Source organism: Triticum urartu, chromosome 4A (genome assembly GCF_056163025.1).
Source record: "Triticum urartu cultivar PI428250 chromosome 4A, HENAU_Tu73, whole genome shotgun sequence".
Lineage (NCBI taxonomy): Eukaryota > Viridiplantae > Streptophyta > Magnoliopsida > Poales > Poaceae > Triticum > Triticum urartu.
The window spans coordinates 588,621,099-588,645,164 of NC_141876.1; positions in this window are offsets into that span (position 1 = coordinate 588,621,099).

A 24,066-nucleotide genomic window follows, 5' to 3' on the forward strand; every position below is an offset into this window, starting at 1 on the left:
CAGACAGAGAGAACGACAAGCTCACAATGGCCCTCGGGAATCCTGAGCACCCTGGACGGACACAAGGCACGCCAGGCTCCATTCCGTGGAAGGTTGGGTTTCCGGACACAGGCGGTTACAAATCCCATGAGAGGAGGAAAAAAGTGCAGCAGACCCAAATGCAGGTGCTGCAAGCAAGGGTACAAGTGATAGAGGAATGAGAAGCATATCACAGCAAACGTACTGCCGAAGCTTTCCCCGAAGCTACCCCGCCATCTCAGTGGAGAAGCAGCGTGGCTTCCACCGAGCTGCTTCAGCCGGAGCATGCCTTGACGGCTCCTGCCAGCTATCCCGTGGATGCTATCACGGAGTCTCAAAATTGGCACCTTATGATGCAATGGATGTATTTGAAGGTCAAGGTGGCTGTTGGCTCTGTTTATCCTACTGAACCCGGCGCAACTTTTGACTGTCGGCCGATTCCAGAAGGATATGCTAGGGTGATGGTGGATGAAATAACGGAGGGATTTGAGGACCTCCAGCTTGACCGCCCTACCGGTGAAGGGGAGACTAGGCTGGGGTCTACTCTGAAGACTCCATGCCTATGGCGGAAGGAGCTCATCAACCTTCCGAACTGGACGCCTCCGCCTCCTCCTCCTCCTCCGGCAAGTCAGGGCACTCTGCCTCCTCCACCACCTCCTCCTCCGGCGAGTCAGGACACTCCGCCTCCTCCACCGCCTCCTCCTCCGGCGAGTGACGATCAGGGCACTCGACCGGCTCCTTCTCCAGCGCGTGGCGGCACTCCTCCTCCTTCTCCGCCTGCGCCGACGCGCCCAAGCAGCCAGCCTCCTCCTTCTCTACCTCGTCAGCAAGGGCGGAAGAGACCTGCCGCCGCTCCGGCTGCTTCGGCGTCTCGTAGTCCTTCTCCTCCGCCTCGTAAGCAAGTAAAGAAGACAACCGCTCCGTCTGCTCGGCCGGCGTCTAGCAGTACAGCCAGAGGCGGGAGGACATACAGATTCGGTCCTTCTCTGAAGACTCCAGAGAAGTTACCATATGAGAGGACCCCGGAGGAGAACGACGAGATCGCACGAACCGAAGTGGATGACTGGTTTCAAGGGTTGAAAGCAAAGAGACATCCACTTCTGGAGGAGAAGGTAGATCCGGTGAAAGCGAAGCGCACTCTGGCTGCCCTGACAAAACCACCCAAGTCTCCGCCGAAAGGAAACTATGAGCGCATTATTGGAAAGGAATTTGCCAAAGCGGAGCTGTCGGGAAGTACTGTCAGTGATCAAAGGCTGAAGGAACGACGAGTTGGGAAACAAATTGCCCAGCTTGGCAATCAAGCGAAGCAATCGTGCCCCCCGCTCAAGGTGCCTAGCCACAACGTCGCTAATGATCCGAGGATAGTGCCCGGTTATAGCAATCTTGCAGATTATCTGCCCGATGATGTACATTATGAACCCATGGAGGTGCAGATACAAAGATATGAGTACGGGAAGCCTGTCGTCAAAGATGAAAGATCTCTATCAACGATGATGCGAAGATTGCATGATTGGTACTTGAAAATCTGCAGAGACTCTTGGGGGAGGAGTACTTTGTATGTGGAAGTTAAAAAGGAGCATGACCTCGTTGGAATTGAAATGTTGCCTGTTCCATTTGAGGAGTTCTATCAGTTTTTCAATCAATTGGCCCTCGATAAAACAACGGTCTCCTGCTACTGTCTGTAAGTAGTACTAGTTCTGTCATTAAGTCTCTCTATATAGCTCAGCTCTTTCATTGCATGTATTTATAATCATCCTCACTATATTATGCAGATTGAAGATCGCCGAATTGAAGAAAAGACAAGTCGGTGATATTGGGTTCATTAACACATATCTCATAGATGCAACTCAGGTTAAATTTCATGCCGCAGCTACCGAGGCCAACTTGCTACGATCGTTGGCAATAAATGAAAACAAAGATATAATGCTCTTTCCTTACAACTTCAAGTGAGTGTTACTGTCTTGTGCGTATTCGGTTTCCCTTATATATTTGTCAAGGTTATAGTAATGTAATTGATGGGTTATGCATGCGTGTGCAGTTTCCACTATATTCTCCTAGAGATTAAGCTTGAGCAAGGACTAGTAACCGTCTTAGACTCAAGACGAAAAGATCCCCAGGACTATGTAGACATGACTCAAATACTCGAGAAGTAAGTTAAATTGATCATTATCCACCATATCAGCAACTTTGTTCATTTCCTGATATATCAAGTAATTGTTTTCTTTGTCCGGCAGGGTTTGGAGAAAATTCACCAGAAAAGCTCCGGGACTTCCGAAGGAGCTGCAATTTAGGCACCCGAAAGTAAGTACTATAGTAGCATGTTCCGCGCATCTACTAGTCATTCAAGCGCTAGTTTCATCAATACCATTTGGCATTCTTGCTTATCAGTTTGATTGACCTCTATTTCTTGTAAAGTGGTTGTGGCAGGAACAAGGGAATGATTTCTGTGGATACTACGTTTGCCAGTCCATCCGCCACACGACCTGTGAGCGGGGCTACACTGACAAACAATATGAAGTACGTAAATAACAACATTCACAATTTTATTTTATTACCATCATTTGTGTTGAGTTTCATTCATTCATATATATATATATATATATGTATTGACCCCCTTCTTTAAATTAGATGTTTCAGAAGCGGGATGAACTCCTAGCACCAGCTCGCATGCGAGCAATTCAAGAGGAATTGGTGGCATTCTTTCTTGACCACATGATCCCTGAAGACGGAGAATACTATGTGGACCCTGAGTCCGTATGATTATATTTGTAAGAGATAATTATTGTATATATGTAGCCGGTAGTGTCGGATAGATATACGAGAACTTGTTGTTCGACCAATCTCTCGGAGAAGGAGAGGTGGTCGATATCACTTCTCTCTGTATGCATATATGTTCATGAGGATCTTCTGTTTCCTTCGTTTGCTTACTAGCTAGCTAGCGTGTCTAGTCTTCTCTATACGTATGTATAGTACGTAGCGTCGACCAAGCACGGACATAAGAGAGGACACTTCTCTCTATTAATTATAGCTAGCTAACACAATATATGAAACACCTAAATTAACCCCCCAAACCCCCCCCCCACTTTCGAAAAAAAACAAAAACCCCAGCCACAGAAATGTTGACGCGTGGATGCCTATTGGTCCCGGTTGGGGGCACCAACCGGGACTCCTGCCTGGGCTCCGCGCACAGGCCACGTGGAGGCCCATCTGTCCCGGTTCTGGATTGAACCGGGACTAAAGGGACAGGGCATTATTACCGACCCTTTAGTCCCAGTTCCAGAACCGGGACAAAAGGCCCTTACGAACCGGGACAACAGTCCCTTTTTCTACTAGTGTTTGTGTTGTGAAGTTTTCAAGTTTTGGTTAAAGATTCGATGGACTATGGAATAAGGAGTGGCAAGAGCCTAAGCTTGGGGATTCCCAAGGCACCCCAAGGTAATATTCAAGGACAACCAAGAGCCTAAGCTTGGGGATGCCCCGGATGGCATCCCCTCTTTCGTCTTCGTTCATCAGTAACTTTACTTGGAGCTATATTTTTATTCACCACATGATATGTGTTTTGCTTGGAGCGTCATTTTATTTTTTAGCTTTGCTTGCTGTTTGAATAAAATACCAAGATCTGAAATTCTTAAATGAGAGAGAGTCTTCACATAGCTACATAATTATTTAACTACTCACTGATCTTCACTCATATCTTTTGGAGTAGTTTGTTGTTTGCTCTAGTGCTTCACTTATATCTTTTAGAGCATGATGGTAGTTTTATTTTGAAGAAATAGATGAAATCTCATGCTTCACTTATATTATATTGAGAGTCTTAAAATAGCATGGCAATTTGCTTTAATTAATATCATGAGAAATTTGATGCTTGATAATTGTTTTGAGATATAAAGGTGGTAATATCATAGTTGTGCTAGTTGAGTAATTGTGGAATTGAAAAATACATGTGTTGGAGTTTGTGATTCCCGTAGCATGCACGTATGGTGAACCGTTATGTAACGAAGTCGGAGCATGAAGTATTTGTTGATTGTCTTCCTTTGTGTGGCGGTCGGGATCGCGCGATGGTTAACTCCTACCAACCCTTCCCCTAGGAGCATGCATAGTAGTACTTTGCTTCGAGGGCTAATAAATTTTTGCAATAAGTATATGAGTTCTTTATGACTAATGTGAGTCCATGGATTATACGCACACTTAACTTTCCGCAATTTTCCACCGTTCATAATTCTTTCATACACGTCGCTCTTTATTTATTGCATATCCCGGTACACCGCTGGAGGCATTCATATAGAGTCATATTTTATAATATGTATTGAGTTGCAATTCATGAGTTGTAAGTAAATAAAGTGTGATGATCATCATTATTAGAGCATTGTCCCAAGTGAGGAAAGGATGATGGAGACTATGATTCCCCCACAAGTCGGGATGAGACTCCGGACTAAATAAATAAATAAAAGAGGCCATAAAAAAAGGTCCCAAACAAAAAAAATGAGAGAAAAAGAGAGAAGGGACAATGTTACTATCCTTTTACCACACTTGTGCTTCAAAGTAGCACCGTGATCTTCATAATAGAGAGTCTCTCATTTTGTCACTTTCATATACTAGTGGGAAATTTTAGTATAGAACTTGGCTTGTATATTCCAATGATGGGCTTCCTCAAATGCCTGAGGTCTTTGTGAGCAAGCAAGTTGGATGCACACCCACTTAGTTTCTTTTTGAACTTTCATACACTTATAGCTCTAGTGCATCTGTTGCATGGCAATCCCTACTCCTCGCATTAACATCAATTGATGGGCATCTCCATAGCCCGTTGATTAGCCTCGTTGATGTGAGACTTTCTCATTTTTTGTCTTCCCACATAACCCCTACCATTATACCTTATTCCACCATAGTGCTATATCCATGGCTTGCGCTCATGTATTGCGTAAGAGTTGAAAAGGCTGAAGCGCGTTAAAAGTATGAACCAATTGCTTGGCTAAAACCGGGGTCGTACATGATATGAATATTTTGTGTGGGGAAGATGGAGCATAGCCAGACTATACGATTTTGCCGGGATAACTTGCTTTGGCTATGTTATTTTGATAAGACATAATTGCTTAGTTAGTATGCTTGAAATATTATTGTTTTTATGTCAACATTAAACTTTTATCTTGAATCATATCAAATCTGAACATTCATGCCACAATAAGAAGAATTACATTGAAATTATGCCAAGTAGCATTCCACATCAAAAATTCTGTTTTTATCATTTACCTAGTTGAGGACGAGCAGGAATTAAGCTTGGGGATGCTTGATACGTCTCCAACGTATCTATAATTTTTGATTGCTCCATGCTATATTATCTTCTGTTTTGGACATTATTGGGCTTTATTAAACACTTTTATATTATTTTTGGGACTAACCTATTGACCCAGAGCCCAGTGCCAGTTCCTGTTTTTCCCTTGTTTCAGTGGTTCGAAGAAAAGGAATATCAAACGGAGTCGAAACGGAATGAAACCTTCTGGATAAGTTATTTTTAGAAGGAAAGCAACCCGGGAGACTTGGAGTCCACGTCAAGAAAGCAACGAGGAAGGCACGAGGCAGGGGGCGCACCCACCCCCTGGGCGCGCCCTCCACCCTCGTGGGCCCCTCGTGGCTCCCCTGACGTACTTCTTCCTCCTATATATATATATCCATATACCCTAAAAACTTCGAGGAACAGAATAGATCGGCAGTTCCGCCGCCGCAAGCCTCTGTAGCCACCAAAAACCAATCGGGACCCTGTTCTGGCACCCTGCCGGAGGGGGGAACCCTCACCGGTGGCCATCTTCATCATCCCAGCGCTCTCCATGACGAGGAGGGAGTAGTTTACCCTCGGGGCTGAGGGTATCTACCAGTAGCTATGTGTTTGATCTCTCTCTCTCTCTCTCGGGGCTGAGGTGATTCGATCTTGATGTATCGCGAGCTTTGCTATTATAGTTGGATCTTATGTTGCTTCTCCCCCTCTACTCTCTTGTAATGGATTGAGTTTTCCCTTTGAAGTAATGTTATCGGATTGAGTCTTTAATGATTTGAGAACACTTCATGTATGTCTTGCCGTGCGTATCTGTGGTGACAATGGGATATCACGTGATTCACTTGATGTATGTTTTGGTGATCAACTTGTGGGTTCCGTCGATGATATGCATAGGGTTTGGCACGCGTTTTCGTCTTGACTCTCCGGTAGAAACTTTGGGGCACCTTTTGAAGTAATTTGTGTTGGATTGAATAGATGGATATGAGATTGTGTGATGCATATCGTATAATCGTACCCACGGATACTTGAGGTGACATTGGAGTATCTAGGTGACATTAGGGTTTTGGTTGATTTGTGTCTTAAGGTGTTATTCTAGTACGAACTCTAGGGCTGTTTGTGACACTTATAGGAATAGCCCAATGGATTGATTGGAAAGAATAACTTTTAGGTGGTTTTGTACCCTACCATAATCTCTTCGTCTGTTCTCCGCTATTAGTGTCTTTGGAGTGACTCTTTGTTGCATGTTGAGGGATAGTTATATGATCCAATTATGTTATTATTGTTGAGAGAACTTGCACTAGTGAAAGTATGAATCCTAGGCCTTGTTTCAACGCATTGCCATACCATTTGTGCTCACTTTTACCATTAGTTACCTTGCTGTTTTTATATTTTCAGATTACAAAAACCTATATCTACCATCCATATTGCACTTGTATCACCATCCCTTCGGCGAACTAGTGCACCTATACAATTTACCATTGTATTGGGTGTGTTGGGGACACAAGAGACTCTTTGTTATTTGGTTGCAGGGTTGTTTGAGAGAGACCATCTTCATCCTACACCTCCCACGGATTGATAAACCTTAGGTCATCCACTTGAGGGAAATTTGCTACTGTCCTACGAACCTCTGCACTTGGAGGCCCAACAACGTCTACAAGAAGAAGGTTGTGTAGTACACATCACATAGCAGAAGTGGCATCATCAATAACATGTGACATATCAGAATTAATAGCAGAAGCAGGTTTAGGTGTCGCAAGCTTACTCAAAATAGAAGGTGAATCAAGTGCAGAGCTAGATGGCAGTTCCTTACCTCCCCTCGTAGTTGAGGGATAAATTTTTGTTTACGCGTCTTTCAACTTCTTCATAGTGACCAGCAGATATAAATCCCAAGTGACTCAAAGAATAGAGCTATGCTCCCCGGCAACGACGCCAGAAAATAGTCTGGATAACCCACAAGTATAGGGGATCGCAACAGTTTTCGAGGGTAGAGTATTCAATCCAAATTTATTGATTCGACACAAGGGGAGCCAAAGAATATTCTCAAGTATTAGCAGTTGAGTTTTCAATTCAACCACACCTGGATAACTTAGTATCTGCAGCAAAGTATTTAGTAGCAAAGTAATATTTTTGGGTTTTGTAGTGATTGTAACAGTAGCAACGGAAAAGTAAATAAGCGGAGAAAAATATGTGAAAAGCTCGTAGGCATTGGATCGGTGATGGAGAATTATGCTGGATGTGGTTCATCATGTAACAGTCATAACATAGGGTGACACAAAACTAGCTCCAATTCATCAATGTAATGTAGGCATGTATTCCCAATATAGTCATACATGCTTATGGAAAAGAACTTGCATGACATGTTTTGTCCTACCATCCCGTGGCAGCAGGGTCCTAATGGAAACTAAGGGATATTAATGCCTCCTTTTAATAGAGTACCGGACCAAAGCATTAACACATAGTGAATACATGAACTCCTCAAACTACGATCATCACCGGGAGTGGTCCCGATTATTGTCACTTCGAGGTTGCCGGATCATAACACACAGTAGGTGACTATAGACTTGCAAGATAGGATCAAGAACTCACATATATTCATGAAAACATAATAGGTTCAGATCTGAAATCATGGCACTCGGACCCTAGTGACAAGCATTAAGCATAGCAAAGTCATAGCAACATCAATCTCAGAACATAGTGGATACTAGGATCAAACCCTAATAAAACTAACTCGATTACATGATAAATATCATCCAACCCATCACCGTCCAGCAAGCCTACGATGGAATTACTCACGCACGGTGGTGAGCATCATGAAATTGGTGATGGAGGATGGTTGATGATGACAACGGCGACGGATTCCCCTCTCCGGAGCCCCGAACGGACTCCAGATCAGCCCTCCCAAGAGGTTTTAGGGCTTGGCGGCGGCTCCGTATCATAAAAAGCGATGAATCCTTCTCTCTGATTTGTTCTCCCCGAACACGAATATATGGAGTTGGAGTTGAGGTTGGTGGAGCGTCGGGGGGCCCACGAAGCAGGGGGGCGCGCCCAGGGGGGCCAGGCGCGCCCCTACCCTCATGGACAGGTGGAGGCCCCCCTGACGTGGTTTCTTATTCCAGTATTTTTAATATTTTCCAAAAATAAGTTCCGTGGTGTTTCAGGTCATTCCGAGAACTTTTCTTTCTGCACATAAATAACACCATGGCTATTCTGCTGAAAACAGCGTCAGTCCGGGTTAGTTCCATTCAAATCATGCAAGTTAGAGTCCAAAACAAGGGCAAAAGTGTTTGGAAAAGTAGATACGATGGAGACGTATCATCATCCAATATATCGATCATTATGTCTCGACCATTTCGAGACTCCTCGTCATGTCCATGATCATATCCGGGACTTCGAACTACCTTCGGTACATCAAAACAGATAAACTCATAATACCTATCATCACTGAACGTTAAGCATGCAGAACCTACCGGTTCGAGAACTATGTAAACATGACCGAGACTCATCTCCGGTCAATAACCAATAGCGGAACCTGGATGCCCATATTGGTTCCTACATATTCTACGAAGATCTTTATTGGTCAAACCGCATTACAACATACGGTGTTCCCTTTGTCATCGGTATGTTACTTGCCTGAGATTCGATTGTTGGTATCTCAATACCTAGTTCAATCTCGTTATGGGCAAGTCTCTTTACTCGTTCCGTAATGCATCATCCCGCAACTAACTCATTAGTTACATTGCTTGCAAGGCTTATAGTGACGTGCATTACCGAGAGGGCCCAGAGATACCTCTCTGACAATCGGAGTGACAAATCCTAATCTCGATCTATGCCAACTCAACAAGTACCATCGGAGACACCTGTAGAGCACCTTTATAATCACCCAGTTACGTTTTGACATTTGGTAGAACAAAGTGTTCCTCCTGTATTCAGGAGTTGCATAATCTCATAGTCATAGGAACATGTATAAGTCACGAAGAAAGCAATAGCAATATACTAAACGATCAAATTCTAAGCTAACGGAATGGGTCAAGTGAAACACATCATTCTCTAATGATGTGATCCCGTTAATCAAATGACAACTCATGTCTATGGTTAGGAAACTTAACCATCTTTGATTCAACGATTTAGTCAAGTAGAGGCATACTAGTGACACTTTGTTTGTCTATATATATTCACACATGTACTAAGTTTCCGGTTAATACAATTCTAGAACTAATAATAAACATTTATCATGATATAAGGAAATATAAATAACAACTTTAGTATTGCCTCTATGGCATATTTCCTTCAGTCTCCCACTTGCACTAGAGTCAATAATCTAGATTACACAGTAATGATTCTAACACCCATGGAGTCTTGGTGCTGATCATGTTTTTCTCGTGAGAGAGGCTTAGTCAACGGGTCTGCAACATTCAGATCCGTATGTATCTTGCAAATCTCTATGTCTCCCTCCTTGACTTGATCGCGGGTGGAATTGAAGCGTCTCTTGATGTGCTTGGTTCTCTTGTGAAATCTGGATTCCTTTGCCAAGGCAATTGCACCAGTATTGTCACAAAAGATTTTCATTAGACCCGATGCACTAGGTCTGACATCTAGATCGGATATGAACTCCTTCATCCAGACACCTTCATCTGCTGCTTCCGAAGTAGCTATGTACTCTGCTTCACACGTAGATCCCGCCATGATGCTTTACTTAGAACTGCACCAACTGACAGCTCCACCGTTCCATATAAACATGTATCCGGTTTGTGACTTAGAGTCATCCGGTTCAGTGTCAAAGCTTGCATTGAGGTAACCATTTATGATGAGCTCTTTGTCACCTCCATAAACGAGAAACATATCCTTAGTCCTTTTCAGGTATTTAGGATGTTCTTGACCGTTGTCCAGTGATCCATTCCTGGATTACTTTGGTACCTCCCTGCTAAACTTATAGCAAGGCACACATCAGGTCTGGTACATAGCATTGTATACACGATAGAGCCCATGGCTGAAGCATAGGGAACACCTTTCATTTTCTCTCTATCTTCTGCAGTGGTCGGGCATTGAGTCTGACTCAACTTCACACCTTGTAACATAGGCAAGAACCCTTTCTTTGCTTGATCCATTTTGAACTTCTTCAAAACTTTGTCAAGGTATGTGCTCTGTGAAAGTCCAATTAAGCGTCTTGATCTATCTCTACAGATCTTAATGCCTAATATATAAGCAGCTTCACAGAGGTCTTTCATTGAAAAACTCTTATTCAAGTATCCTTTTATGCTATCCAGAAATTCTATTTCATTTCCAATCAACAATATGTCATCCACATAAAATATTAGAAATGCTAGCTCCCACTCACTTTCTTGTAAATACAGGCTTCTCCAAAAATTTGTATAAAACCATATGCTTTGATCACACTATCAAAACGTTTATTCCAACTCCGAGATGCTTGCACCAGTCCATAAATGGATCGCTGGAGCTTGCACACTTTGTTAGGAACCTTTGTATCGATAAAACCATCAGGTTGCATCATATACAACTCTTCTTCCAGAAAATCATTCAGGATTGCTGTATTTACATCCATTTGCCAAATCTCATAATCAGAAAATGCAGCAATTGCTAACATGATTCGGACGAACTTAAGCATCGCTACGGGTGAGAAGGTCTCATCGTAGTCAACTCCTTAAACTTGTAGAAAACCTTTCGCAACAAGTTGAGCTTTGTAGACAGTAACATTACCATCTGCGTTAGTCTTCTACTTGAAGATCCATTTATCCTCGATGGCTTGCTGATCATCGGGCAAGTCAACCAAAGTCCACCCTTTGTTCTCATACATGGATCCCATCTCAGATTTCATGGCCTCAAGCCATTTCGCGGAATCTGGGCTCATCATCGCTTCCTCATAGTCCGTTGGTTCATCATGGTCAAGCAACATGACCTCCAGAACAAGAGTAGCGTACCACTCTGGTGCCGATCTTACTCTGGTTGACCTATGAGGTTTGGTAGTAACTTGATCTGAAGTTACATGATCATCATCATTAGCTTCCTCACTAATTGGTGTAGGAGTCACAGGAACTGATTTCTGTGATGAACTACTTTCCAATAAGGGAGCAGGTACAGTTACCTCATCAAGTTCTACTTTCCTCCCTCTCACTTCTTTTGAGAGAAACTCCTTAGGATACATTCTTAGCAACGATTGTTTTGCCTTTGGATCTGTGATAGAAGGTGTACCCAACAGTCTCCTTTGGGTATTCTATGAAGACACATTTCTCCGATTTGGGTTTGAGCTTATCAGGTTGAAGCTTTTTCACATAAGCATCATAGCCCCAAACTTTAAGAAACGACAACTTTGGTTTCTTGCCAAACCATAGTTCATAAGATGTCGTCTCAACGGATTTAGATGGTGCCCTATTTAGCATGAATGCAACCGTCTCTAAAGCATAACCCCAAAACGATAGCGGTAAATCAGTAAGAGACATCATATATCGCACCATATCCAATAAAGTACGATTGCGATGTTCGGACACACCATTACGCTGTGGTGTTTCGGGTGGCGTGAGTTGTGAAACTATTCCGCATTGTATCAAATGAAGACCAAACTCGTAACTCAAATATTCTCCTCCACGATCAGATCATAGAAACTTTATTTTATTGTTATAATGATTTTCCACTTCACTCTGAAATTCTTTGAACTTTTCAAATGTTTTAGACTTATGCTTCATCAAGTAGATATACCCATATCTGCTCAAATCATCTGTGAAGGTGAGAAAATAACGATACCCGCCGCGAGCCTCAACATTCATTGGACCACATACATCAGTACGTATGATTTCCAACAAATCTGTTGCTCGCCTCATTATTCCAGAGAACAGAGTTTTAGTCATCTTGCCCATGAGGCATGGTTCGCAAGTACCAAGTGATTCATAATCAAGTGATTCCAAAAGTCCATCAGAATGGAGTTTCTTCATGCGCTTTACACCAATATGACCAAAGTGGCAATGCCACAAATAAGTTGCACTATCATTATCAACACTGCATCTTTTCGCTTGAATAATATGAATATGTGTATCACTACTATCAAGATTCAATAAAAATAGACCACTCTTCAAGGGTGCATGACCATAAAAGATATTACTCATATATATAGAACAACCATTATTCTCAGATTTAAATGAATAACCGTCTCACATCAAACAAGATCTAGATATAATGTTCATGCTCAACGCTGGCACCAAATAACAATTATTCAGGTCTAATACTAATCCCGAAGGTAGATGTAGAGGTAGCGTGCCGACAGCGATCACATCGACTTTTGAACCATTTCCCACGCGCATCGTCACCTCGTCCTTAGCCGATCATCACGTTGTGTCTCGGCACGACAAACTTTCGCAACGGTGCATATTCATGGAGAACACTTGTACCTTGAAATTTAGTGAGAAATCATCTTATAATGCTATCACCGAACTAACACTACAAAAAAAAAGACACATCTGTGACATTTTGGGCCGAACGAATTTTTTTCTGCCATACATATGACACTTCTATGATGATAATTGTGACAAACCCTGTATCATCATAGATGTGGTGGGCTCCTACTTCTATGACAAAAAATCATGACAGAAAATGGATTTTTCATCCTGGGCGGGCTGGAGACGCAGCTGCATGACATTCTTTGGGCCGTCCATGACGGAAAAAACCGTGGTAGAAGCGAGGGCGAGGAAAATTTCGGGGAGTTCCCGGTTACGATGGGAGGTCGGCGGGCGAGCGATGCGCGTTTCTCTAGTACACGTGCACGCGTGTGTGCAAGGCGTTGGCTCTAACTGAACCCGAGCGAGGAGTTGGGCTCTAACTGAACCCGAGCGATTGCACTGCAGGCTACGCGTTACTGAACCCGAGCGATCGATCGATGGCTGTTAACTGAACCCGATCGAGCGATTCCTTTTCTACTGCTGCTAACTGAAGCCGATCAATTGGATGAATAGTAAGATTTCTGGGGGGGTTGGATGAACAGTGAGCGGTGGCGTTGCCTCTGGATGAACAGGACCCTGTGGTGTGGAGGGCTGGATGAACAGTGGACGGTGGAGGGGTGCCCGTGGAGGGGTGGTTGAACAGGACCCCATGGAGTGGAGGGCTGGATGAACAGTAGACGGTGGAGGGGTGCCCATGGAGGGGTGGTTGAACAGTAGCCGGTGGAGTAGCGCGCGGTGGAGGCTGGAGGAGGTCGACAGTGGAGATGAACAATATCCCGTGGAGTCCCATTTTGCGGTACGCCACACCCCTCCCAATCAACAGGACCCCCGTTTCGACCGTAGGAGGTCCGTTTCGTCCATTTTGCGGTACGCCACACCCCTCCCGATCAACAGGACCCCCGTTTCGACCGTAGGAGGTCCGTTTCGTCCGTTTTGCGGTACGCCACACCCCTCCCGATCAACAGGACCCCCCTTTCGACCGTAGGAGGTCCGTTTCCTCCGTTTTGCGGTACGCCACACCCCTCCTGATCAACAGGACCTCGTTCCGAACGTAGGAGGTCCGTTTCCTCCGTTTTGCGGTACGCTAGGCCTCGTTTCCATCGCATGTTTTGTCCAAGCCCTCCTGATGAACACGACCACGCATTCCGTTCCGACCCAGCCGGTTGGCTCCCACGCGTTCCGTTGCCTCCCGATGAACACGACGCATTCCGTTGCCTCCCCATGAACACGACGCATTCCGTTGCCTCCCCATGAACACAACGACGACGCTGTTTCGCCGTTCTGACCCAGCCATGTCAACGAGCCCTCGCCGTACGTATGCGCGAGTAGGCGTTCGAGACCCCGCCTGTATGTACACATACATGGCCGTATTTTCTTTCTTGCACCCTCGCCGCTGTACGTGCGTGTACATGCTACGTGCGCGCCTCTACTATGACACGTGCGCGCCTCTACATCCATCAGTATCTTTGTACGTACACGTTCGCGACCAGAATGACAACGCTACGTACGCTTCGACCAGGTGGGTCCCGACTGTCAGGCACTTCCTTGCCTGCAAAGATGTAGCTGGTGAGTCCCAGCAGTCAGTGAGGCGAATCGTTTTTTTTGCCCGGACGCACTTCCTTGCGTGCGAAGGTGTAGCTGCTGGGTCCCAGCAGTCATGGGGGCGAATCGTTTTTTGCCCGGACGCACTTCCTTGCATGCGAAGGTGTAGCTGGTGGGTCCCAGCAGTCAGGGGGCGAATCGTTTTTTTCGGACGCACTTCCTTGCGTGCGAAGATGTAGCTAGTGGGTCCCAGCAGTCAGGGGGGCGAATCGTTTTTTTTCTGGACGCACTTCCTTGCGTGCGAAGATGTAGCTCGTGGGTCCCAGCAGTCAGGGGGCGAATCATTGTTTTTGCAAAATACGATGGCCCGTCCGGTGGGTCCCCGCTGTCAGGTGGAGGAATAATTATTTTGTGTGTAATAAGGAGGCACTTCCTTGCGACTGTCGTGGACCCAGCTGCCAGCCTCTCCACGTACAGTCCACGTCCGATGGAAGTCGTTCCTTGACCACGTTGACCATGCCGTGCCGAGAGCACCAGGGCGGTGGACGATGATAACCCACAAGTGTAGGGGATCGCAACAGCTCTCAAGGGTAGAGTATTCAACCCAAATTTATTGATTCGACACAAGGGGAGCCAAACAATGTTCTCAAGTATTAGCAGCTGAGTTGTCAATTCAACCACACCTGGATAACTTAATATCTGCAGCAAGGTATTTAGTAGCAAAGTAATATGATAGTAGTGGTGACGGTAACGAAAGAGTAACAAAACAAAAGTAATATTTTTGGTATTTTGTAGTGATTGTAACAATAGCAACGGGAAAGTAAATAAGCGTAAACCAGTATATGGAAAAATCGTAGGCATTGGATCGGTGATGGATAATTATGCCGGATGTGGTTCATCACGTAACAGTCATAACCTAGGGTGACACAGAACTAGCTCCAATTCATCAATGTAATGTAGGCATATATTCCGAATATAGTCATACGTGCTTATGGAAAAGAACTTGCATGACATCTTTTGTCCTACCCTCCCATGGCAGGGGGGTCCTAATGGAAACTAAGGGATATTAAGGCCTCCTTTTAATAGAGAACCGAAACAAAGCATTAGCACATAGTGAATACATGAACTCCTCAAACTATGGTCATCACCGGGAGTGGTCCCAATTATTGTCACTTCGGGGTTGCCGGATCATAACACATAGTAGGTGACTATAGACTTGCAAGATAGGATCAAGAACTCACATATATTCATGAAAACATAATAGGTTCAGATCTGAAATCATGGCACTCGGGCCCTAGTGACAAGCATTAAGCATAGCAAAGTCATAGCAACATCATTCTCAGAACATAGTGGATACTAGGGATCAAACCCTAACAAAACTAACTCGATTACATGATAGATCCCATCCAACCCATCACCGTCCAGCAAGCCTATGATGGAATTACTCACGCACGGTGGTGAGCATCATGAAATTGGTGATGGAGGATGGTTGATGATGACGAAGGCGACAAATCCCCCTCTCCAGAGCCCCGAACGGACTCTAGATCAGCCCTCTCGAGAGGTTTTAGGGCTTGGCGGCGGCTTCGTATCATAAAACGCGATGATTTCTTCTCCTTTATTTTTTTCTCTCCGAAAGCAAATATATAGAGTTGGAGTTGGCGTCAGAGGAGCTCCACGGGGCCCACGAGGTAGGGGGCACGCCCTAGGGGGGGCACGCCCCCCACCCTCGCGGACAGGGTGTGGGCCCCCTGGTCTTCATATTTGGCAAGGATTTTTTATTATTTTAACTAGATGTTCCGTGGAGTTTCAGGTCATTTCGGGAACTTTTGTTTTCTGCACATAAAACAACATCATGGCAATTCTGCTGAAAACAGCGTCAGTCCGGGTTAGTTCCATTCAAATCATGCAAGTTAGAGTCCAAAACAAGGGCAAAAGTGTTTGGAAAAGTAGATACGACGGAGACGTATCAACTCCCCCAAGCTTAAATCTTTGCTTATCCTCAAGCAATTCAGTTGACAAACTGAAAGTGATAAAGAAAAACTTTTAAAAACTCTGTTTGCTCTTGGTGTTTTAAATATGTAAAGCCAACATTCAAGTTTTCAGCAAAGATCATAACTAACCACATTTGCAATAATTCTCAGGTCTCATGTTTACTCATATCAATAGCATAATCAACTAGCGAGCGATAATAATAAATCTCGGATGACAACACTTTCTCAAAACAATCATAACATGATATAACAAGAAGGTATCTCGCTAGCCCTTTCTGAGACCGCAAAACATAAATGCAGAGCACCTTTAAAGATCAAGGACTGACTAGACATTGTAATTCATGGTAAAAGAGATCCAGTCATAGTCATACCCAATATAAATTAAAAGTAGTGAATGCAAATGACAGCTGTGCTCTCCAGCTAGTGCTTTTTAATAAGAGGGTGATGACTCAACATAAAAGTAAATAGATAGGCCCTTCACAGAGGGAAGCAGGGATTTGTAGAGGTGCCAGAGCTCGGTTTTGAAACAGAGATAAATAATATTTTAAGTGGTATACTTTCATTGTCAAGATAACAACTAAGAGATGGCGATATCTTCCATGCCACACACATTATAGGCGGTTCCCAAACAGAATGGAAAGTTTATATTCCCCCTCCACCAACAAGCATCAATCCATGGCTTGCTCGAAACAACCAGTGAAGGAAATATGCCCTAGAGGCAATAATAAAGTTATTATTTATTTCCTTATTTCATGATAAATGTTTATTATTCATGCTAGAATTGTATTAACTGGAAACATAATACATGTGTGAATAAATAGACAAACAGAGTGTCACTAGTATGCCTCTACTAGACTAGCTCGTTAATCAAAGATGGTTATGTTTCCTAACCATAGACAAAGAGTTGTTATTTGATTAACGGGATCACATCATTAGGAGAATGATGTGATTGACATGACCCATTCCATTAGCTTAGCACCCGATCGTTTAGTATGTTGCTATTGCTTTCTTCATGACTTATACATATTCCTCTGACTATGAGATTATGCAACTCCCGTTTGCCGGAGGAACACTTTGTGTGCTACCAAACGTCACAACGTAACTGGGTGATTATAAAGGAGCTCTACAGGTGTCTCCAAAGGTAAATGTTGGGTTGGCGTATTTCGAGATTAGGATTTGTCGCTCCTATTGTCGGAGAGGTATCTCTGAGCCCTCTCGGTAATGCACATCACATAAGCCTTGCAAGCATTGCTACTAATGAGTTAGTTGCGAGATGATGTATTACGGAACGAGTAAAGAGACTTGCCGGTAACGAGATTGAACTAGGTATTGAGATGCCGGCGATCAAATCTCGGGCAAGTAACATACCGATGACAAAGGGAACAAACGTATGTTGTTATGCGGTCTGACCGATAAAGATCTTCGTAGAATATGTAGGAGCCAATATGAGCATCCAGGTTCCGCTATTGGTTATTGACCGGAGACATGTCTCGGCCATGTCTACATTGTTCTCGAACCCGTAGGGTCCACACGCTTAAGGTTTCGATGACAGTTATATTATGAGTTTATGAGTTTTGATGTACCGAAGGAGTTCGGAGTCCCGGATGAGATCGGGGACATGACGAGGAGTCTTGAAATGGTCGAGACATAAAGATCAATATATTGGACGACTATATTCGGACATCGAAAAGGTTCCGAGTGGTTCGGGTATTTTTCGGAGTACCCGGGAGTTACGGGAATACTGGGGAAGAAGTATATGGCCTTATTGGGCTTTAGGGGAGAGGGAGAGGCAGGCCGCGCCCCCCCCCAAGGCCTAGTCCGAATTGGACTAGGGGGAGGGGCTGCGCCCCCTCCTTCCTTCTCTTCCCTCTTCCCCTTCCTTGTCTCCTACTCCTACTACATGGAAGGACTACTAGTTGGACTAGGGAAAGGGGAATCCTACTCCCGGTGGGAGTAGGACTCCCCTAGGGCGCGCCATAGAGAGGGCCGGCCCTCCCCTCCTCCACTCCTTTATATACAGGGGCAGGGGGCACCCCATAGACACACATGTTGATCCACATGATCATATTCTTAGCCGTGTGCGGTGCCCCCTTCCACCATAATCCTCGATAATATTGTAGCGGTGCTTAGGCGAAGCCCTGTGACGGTAGTACATCAAGATCGTCACCACGCCATCGTGCTGATGGAACTCTACCCCGACACTTTGCTGGATCAGAGTCCGGGGATCGTCATCGAGCTGAACGTGTGCTAAAACTCGGAGGTGCTGTAGTTTCGGTGCTTGATCGGTCGAGTCGTGAAGACGTACAACTACATCAACTGCGTTGTGCTAACGCTTCCGCCGTCGGTCTACAAGGGTACGTAGATCACACTCTCCCCTCTCGTTGCTATGCATGACCATGATCTTGCGTGTGCGTAGGAAAATTTTGAAATTACCACGTTCCCCATCAGTGGCATCCGAGCCTAGGTTTTATGTGTTGATGTTATATGCATGAGTAGAACACAAGTGAGTTGTGGGCGATATAAGTCATACTGCTTACCAGCATGTCATACTTTGGTTCGGCGGTATTGTTGGATGAAGCGGCCCGGACTGACATTACGCGTACGCTTACGCGAGACTGGTTCTACCGCCGTGCTTTGCACACAGGTGGCTGGCGGGTGTCAGTTTCTCCAACTTTAGTTGAACTGAGTATGGCTACGCCCGGTCCTTGCGAAGGTTAAAAGAACACCAACTTGACAAACTATCATTGTGGTTTTGATGCGTAGGTAAGATTGGTTCTTGCTTAAGCCCGTAGCAGCCACATAAAACTTGCAACAAACAAAGTAGAGGAGGTCTAACTTGTTTTTGCAGGGCATGTTGTGATGTGATATGGTCAAGGCATGATGCTAAATTCTATTGTATGAGATGATCTTGTTTTGTAACCAAGTTATCGGCAACTGGCAGGAGCCATATGGTTGTCGCTTTATTGTATGCAATGCAATCGCCCTGTAATGCTTTACTTTATCACTAAGCGGTAGCGATAGTCGTAGAAGCATAAGATTGGCGAGACGACAACGATGCTACGATGGAGATCAAGGTGTCGTGCCGGTGACGATGGTGATCATGACGGTGCTTCGGAGATGGAGATCACAAGCACAAGATGATGATGGCCATATCATATCACTTATATTTATTGCATGTGATGTTTATCTTTTATGAATCTTATCTTGCTTTGATTGACGGTAGCATTATAAGATGATCTCTCACTAAATTTCAAGATAAAAAGTGTTCTCCCTGAGTATGCACCATTGCCAAAGTTCGTCGTGCCCAGACACCACGTGATGATCGGGTGTGATAAGCTCTACGTCCATCTACAATGGGTGCAAGCCAGTTTTGCACATGCAGAATACTCAGGTTAAACTTGACGAGCCTAGCATATGCAGATATGGCCTCGGAACACTGAGACCGAAAGGTCGAGCGTGAATCATATAGTAGATATGATCAACATAGCGATGTTCACCATTGAAAACTACTCCATTTCACGTGATGATCGGTTATGGTTTAGTTGATTTGGATCACGTGATCACTTAGATGATTAGAGGGATGTCTATCTAAGTGGGAGTTCTTAAGTAATATGATTAATTGAACTTAAATTTATCATGAACTTAGTCTTGGTAGTATTTTGCAAATCATGTTGTAGATCAATAGCTCGCGTTGTTGCTTCCCTGTGTTTATTTTGATATGTTCCTAGAGAAAATTGTGTTGAAAGATGTTAGTAGCAATGATGCGGATTGGATCCGTGATCTGAGGTTTATCCTCATTGCTGCACAGAGGAATTAATTCCTTGATGCACCGCTAGGTGACAGACCTATTGCAGGAGCAGAAGCAGACATTGTGAACGTTTGGCTAGCTAAATATGATGACTACTTGATAGTTTAGCGCACCATGCTTAACGGCTTAGAATCGGGACTTCAAAGACGTTTTGAACGTCATGGACCATATGAGATGTTCCAGGAGTTGAAGTAAATATTTCAAGCAAATACCCGAGTTGAGAGATATGAAGTTTCCAACAAGTTCTATAGCTAAAAGATGGAGGAGAATCGCTCAACTAGTGAGCGTGTGCTCAGATTGTCTGGGTACTACAATCGCATGAATCAAGTGGGAGTTAATCTTCCAGATAAGATAGTGATTGGCATAATTCTCTAGTCACCATCACCAAGTTAGTAGAACTTTGTGTTGAACTATAGTATGCAAGGGATGACGAAAACGAATCCCGAGCTTTTCATGATGATGAAATCCATGAAGGTAGAAATCAAGAAAGAGCATCAAGTGTTGATGGTTGACAAGATCACTAGTTTCAAGAAAAGGGCAAAGGAAAAAAGGGGAACTTCAAGAAAAACAGCAAGCAAGTTGCTGCTCAAGTGAAGAAGCCCAAGTCTGGTCCTAAGCCTGAGACTAAGTGCTTCTACTTCAAAGGGGCTGGTCACTGGAAGCGGAACTACCCCAAGTGATTGGCGGATAAGAAGGATGGAAAAGTGAACATAAGTATATTTGATATACATGTTATTGATGTGTACTTTACTAGTGTTTATAGCAACCCCTCAGTATTTGATACTAGTTCAGTTGCTAAGAGTAGTAACTCGAAACGGGAGTTGCAGAATGAACAGAGACTAGTTAAGGGTGAAGTGATGATGTGGTTCCAAGATTGATATGATCATCGTTGCACACTCCCTATACTTTCGGGATTAGTGTTGAACCTAAATAAGTGTTATTTGGTGTTTGTGTTGAGCATAAATATGATTTGATCATGTTTATTGCAATACGGTTATTCATTTAAGTGAGAGAATAAATTGTTGTTCTGTTTACATGAATAAAACCTTATATGGTTACACACCCAATGAAAATGGTTCGTTGGATCTCGATCGTAATGATACACATATTCATGATATTGAAGCCAAAAGATGCAAAGTTAATAATGATAGTGCAACTTATTTGTGGCACTGCCGTTTAGGTCATATTGGTGTAAAGCGCATGAAGAAACTCCATGCTGATGGGCTTTTGGAATCACTTGATTATGAATCAGTTGATGCTTGTGAACCATGCCTCATGGGCAAGATGACTAAGACTTCGTTCTCCGGAACAATGGAGCGAGCGATAGATTTGTTGGAAATCATACATACTGATGTATGTGGTCCGATGAATATTAAGGCTCGTGGAAGGTATCATTATTTTCTGATCTTCACAGATGATTTGAGCAAATATGGGTATATCTACTTAATGAAACACAAGTCTGAAACAGTTGAAAAATTCAAAGAATTTCAGAGTGAAGTGGAGAATTGTCGTAACAAAATTGAAAGTTTCTACGATATGATCGTAGAAGTAAAATATTTGAGTTACGAGTTTGGCCTTCAGTTAAAAACAATGTGAAATAGTTTCACTACTCATGCCACCTGGAACACCTCAGCATAATGGTGTGTCTGAACGTCATAACCGTACTTTATTAGATATGGTGCGATCTATGATGTCTCTTACCGATCTACCACTATCGTTTTGGGGTTAAGCATTAGAGATAGCTGCATTCACATTAAATAGGGCACCATCTAAGTCCGTTGAGATGACACAATCTGAACTGTGGTTTGGCAAGAAACCAAAGTTGTCGTTTCTTAAAGTTTGGGGTTGTGATGCTTATATGAAAAAGTTTCATCCTAACAAGCTCAAACCCAAATCGGAGAAATATGTCTTCATAGGATACCCAAAGGAGACTGTTGGGTACACCTTCTATCACAAATCCGAAGGCAAGACTTTTGTTGGTAAATTCGGAGTTTTTCTAGAGAAGGAGTTTCTCTCGAAAGAAGTGAGTGGGAGGAAAGTAGAACTTGATGAGGTAACTGTACCTTCTCCCTTATTGGGAAGTAGTTCATCACAGAAATCTGTTCCTGTGACTACTACACCAATTAGTGAGGAAGCTAATGATGATGATCCTCTAACTTCAGATCAAGTTACTACCGAATCTCGTAGGTAAACCAGAGTGAGATCCGCACCAGAGTGGTACGGTAATCCTGTTCTGGAAGTCATGTTACTAGACCATGACGAACTTGCGAACTATGAGGAAGCGATGATGAGCCCAGATTCCGCGAAATGGTTTGAGGCCATAAAATCTGAGATATGATCCATGTATGAGAACAAAGTATGGACTTTGATGGATTTGCCCGATGATCGGCAAGCCATAGAAAATAAATGGATCTTCAAGAGGAAGACGGACGCTGATAGTAGTGTTACTATCTACAAAGCTAGAATTGTCGCAAAAGGTTTTCGACAAGTTCAAGGTGTTGACTACGATGAGATTTTCTCACTCGTATTTATGCTTAAGTCTGTCCGAATCATGTTAGCAATTGCTGCATTTTATGAAATCTGGCAAATGGATAAACAAAACTACATTCCTTAATGGATTTACTAAACAAGAGTTGTATACGATGCAACTAGAAGGTTTTGTCGATCCTAAAGGTGTTAACTAAATATGCAAGCTCCAGCGATCCATCTATGGACTGGTGCAAGAATCTCGGAGTTGGAATATACGCTTTGATAAGTTGATCAAAGCATATAGTTTTATATAGACTTGTGTTGAAGCCTGTATTTACAAGAAAGTGAGTGGGAGCACTACAGCATTTCTGATAAGTATATGTGAATGACATATTGTTGATCGGAAATAATGTATAATTTTCTAGAAAGCATAAAGGAATATTTGAAAGGAGTTTTTAAAAGAAAGACCTCGGTAAAGCTGCTTACATATTGAGCATCAAGATCTATAGAGATAGATCAAGACGCTTGATAAGTTTTTTCAATGAGTACATACCTTGACAAGATTTTGAAGTAGTTCAAAATGGAACAGTCAAACAAAGAGTTCTTGCCTGTGTTGCAAGGTGTGAAATTGAGTAAGACTCAAAGCCCGACCACGGCAGAAGATAGAAAGAGAATGAAAGTCATTCCGTATGCCTCAGCCATAGATTCTATAAAGTATGCCATGTTGTGTACCAGATCTGTTGTATACCCTACACCGTGTTAAGCGAGGGAATACAATAGTGATCTAGGAAGTAGATCACTGGACAGCGGTCAAAATTATCCTTAGTGGAATAAGGATATGTTTCTCAATTATGGAGGTGACAAAAGGTTCGTCGTAAAGGGTTACATCGATGCAAACTTTGACACTGATCCAGATGATTCTAAGTCTCAATCTGGATGCATATTGAAAGTGGGAGAAATTAGCTAGAATAGCTCCGTGCAGAGCATTGTTGACATAGAAATTTGCAAAATACATACGGATCTGAATATGGCAGACCCATTGACTGAACTTCTCTCACAGGAAAAACATAATCACACCTTAGTACTCTTTGGGTGTTAACCACATAGCGATGTGAACTAGATTATTGACTCTAGTAACCTTTTGAGTGTTGGTCACATAATAATGTGAACTATTGGTGTTAAATCACATAGCAATGTGAACTAGATTATTGACTCTAGTGCAAGTGGGAGACTGAAGGAAATATGCCCTAGAGGCAATAATAAAGTTATTATTTATTTCCTTATTTCATGATAAATGTTTATTATTCATGCTAGAATTGTATTAACCGGAAACATAATACATGTGTGAATACATAGACAAACAGAGTGTCACTAGTATGCCTCTACTAGACTAGCTCGTTAATCAAAGATGGTTATGTTTCCAAACCATAGACAAAGAGTTGTTATTTGATTAACGGGATCACATCATTAGGAGAATGATGTGATTGACATGACCCATTCCATTAGCTTAGCACCTGATCGTTT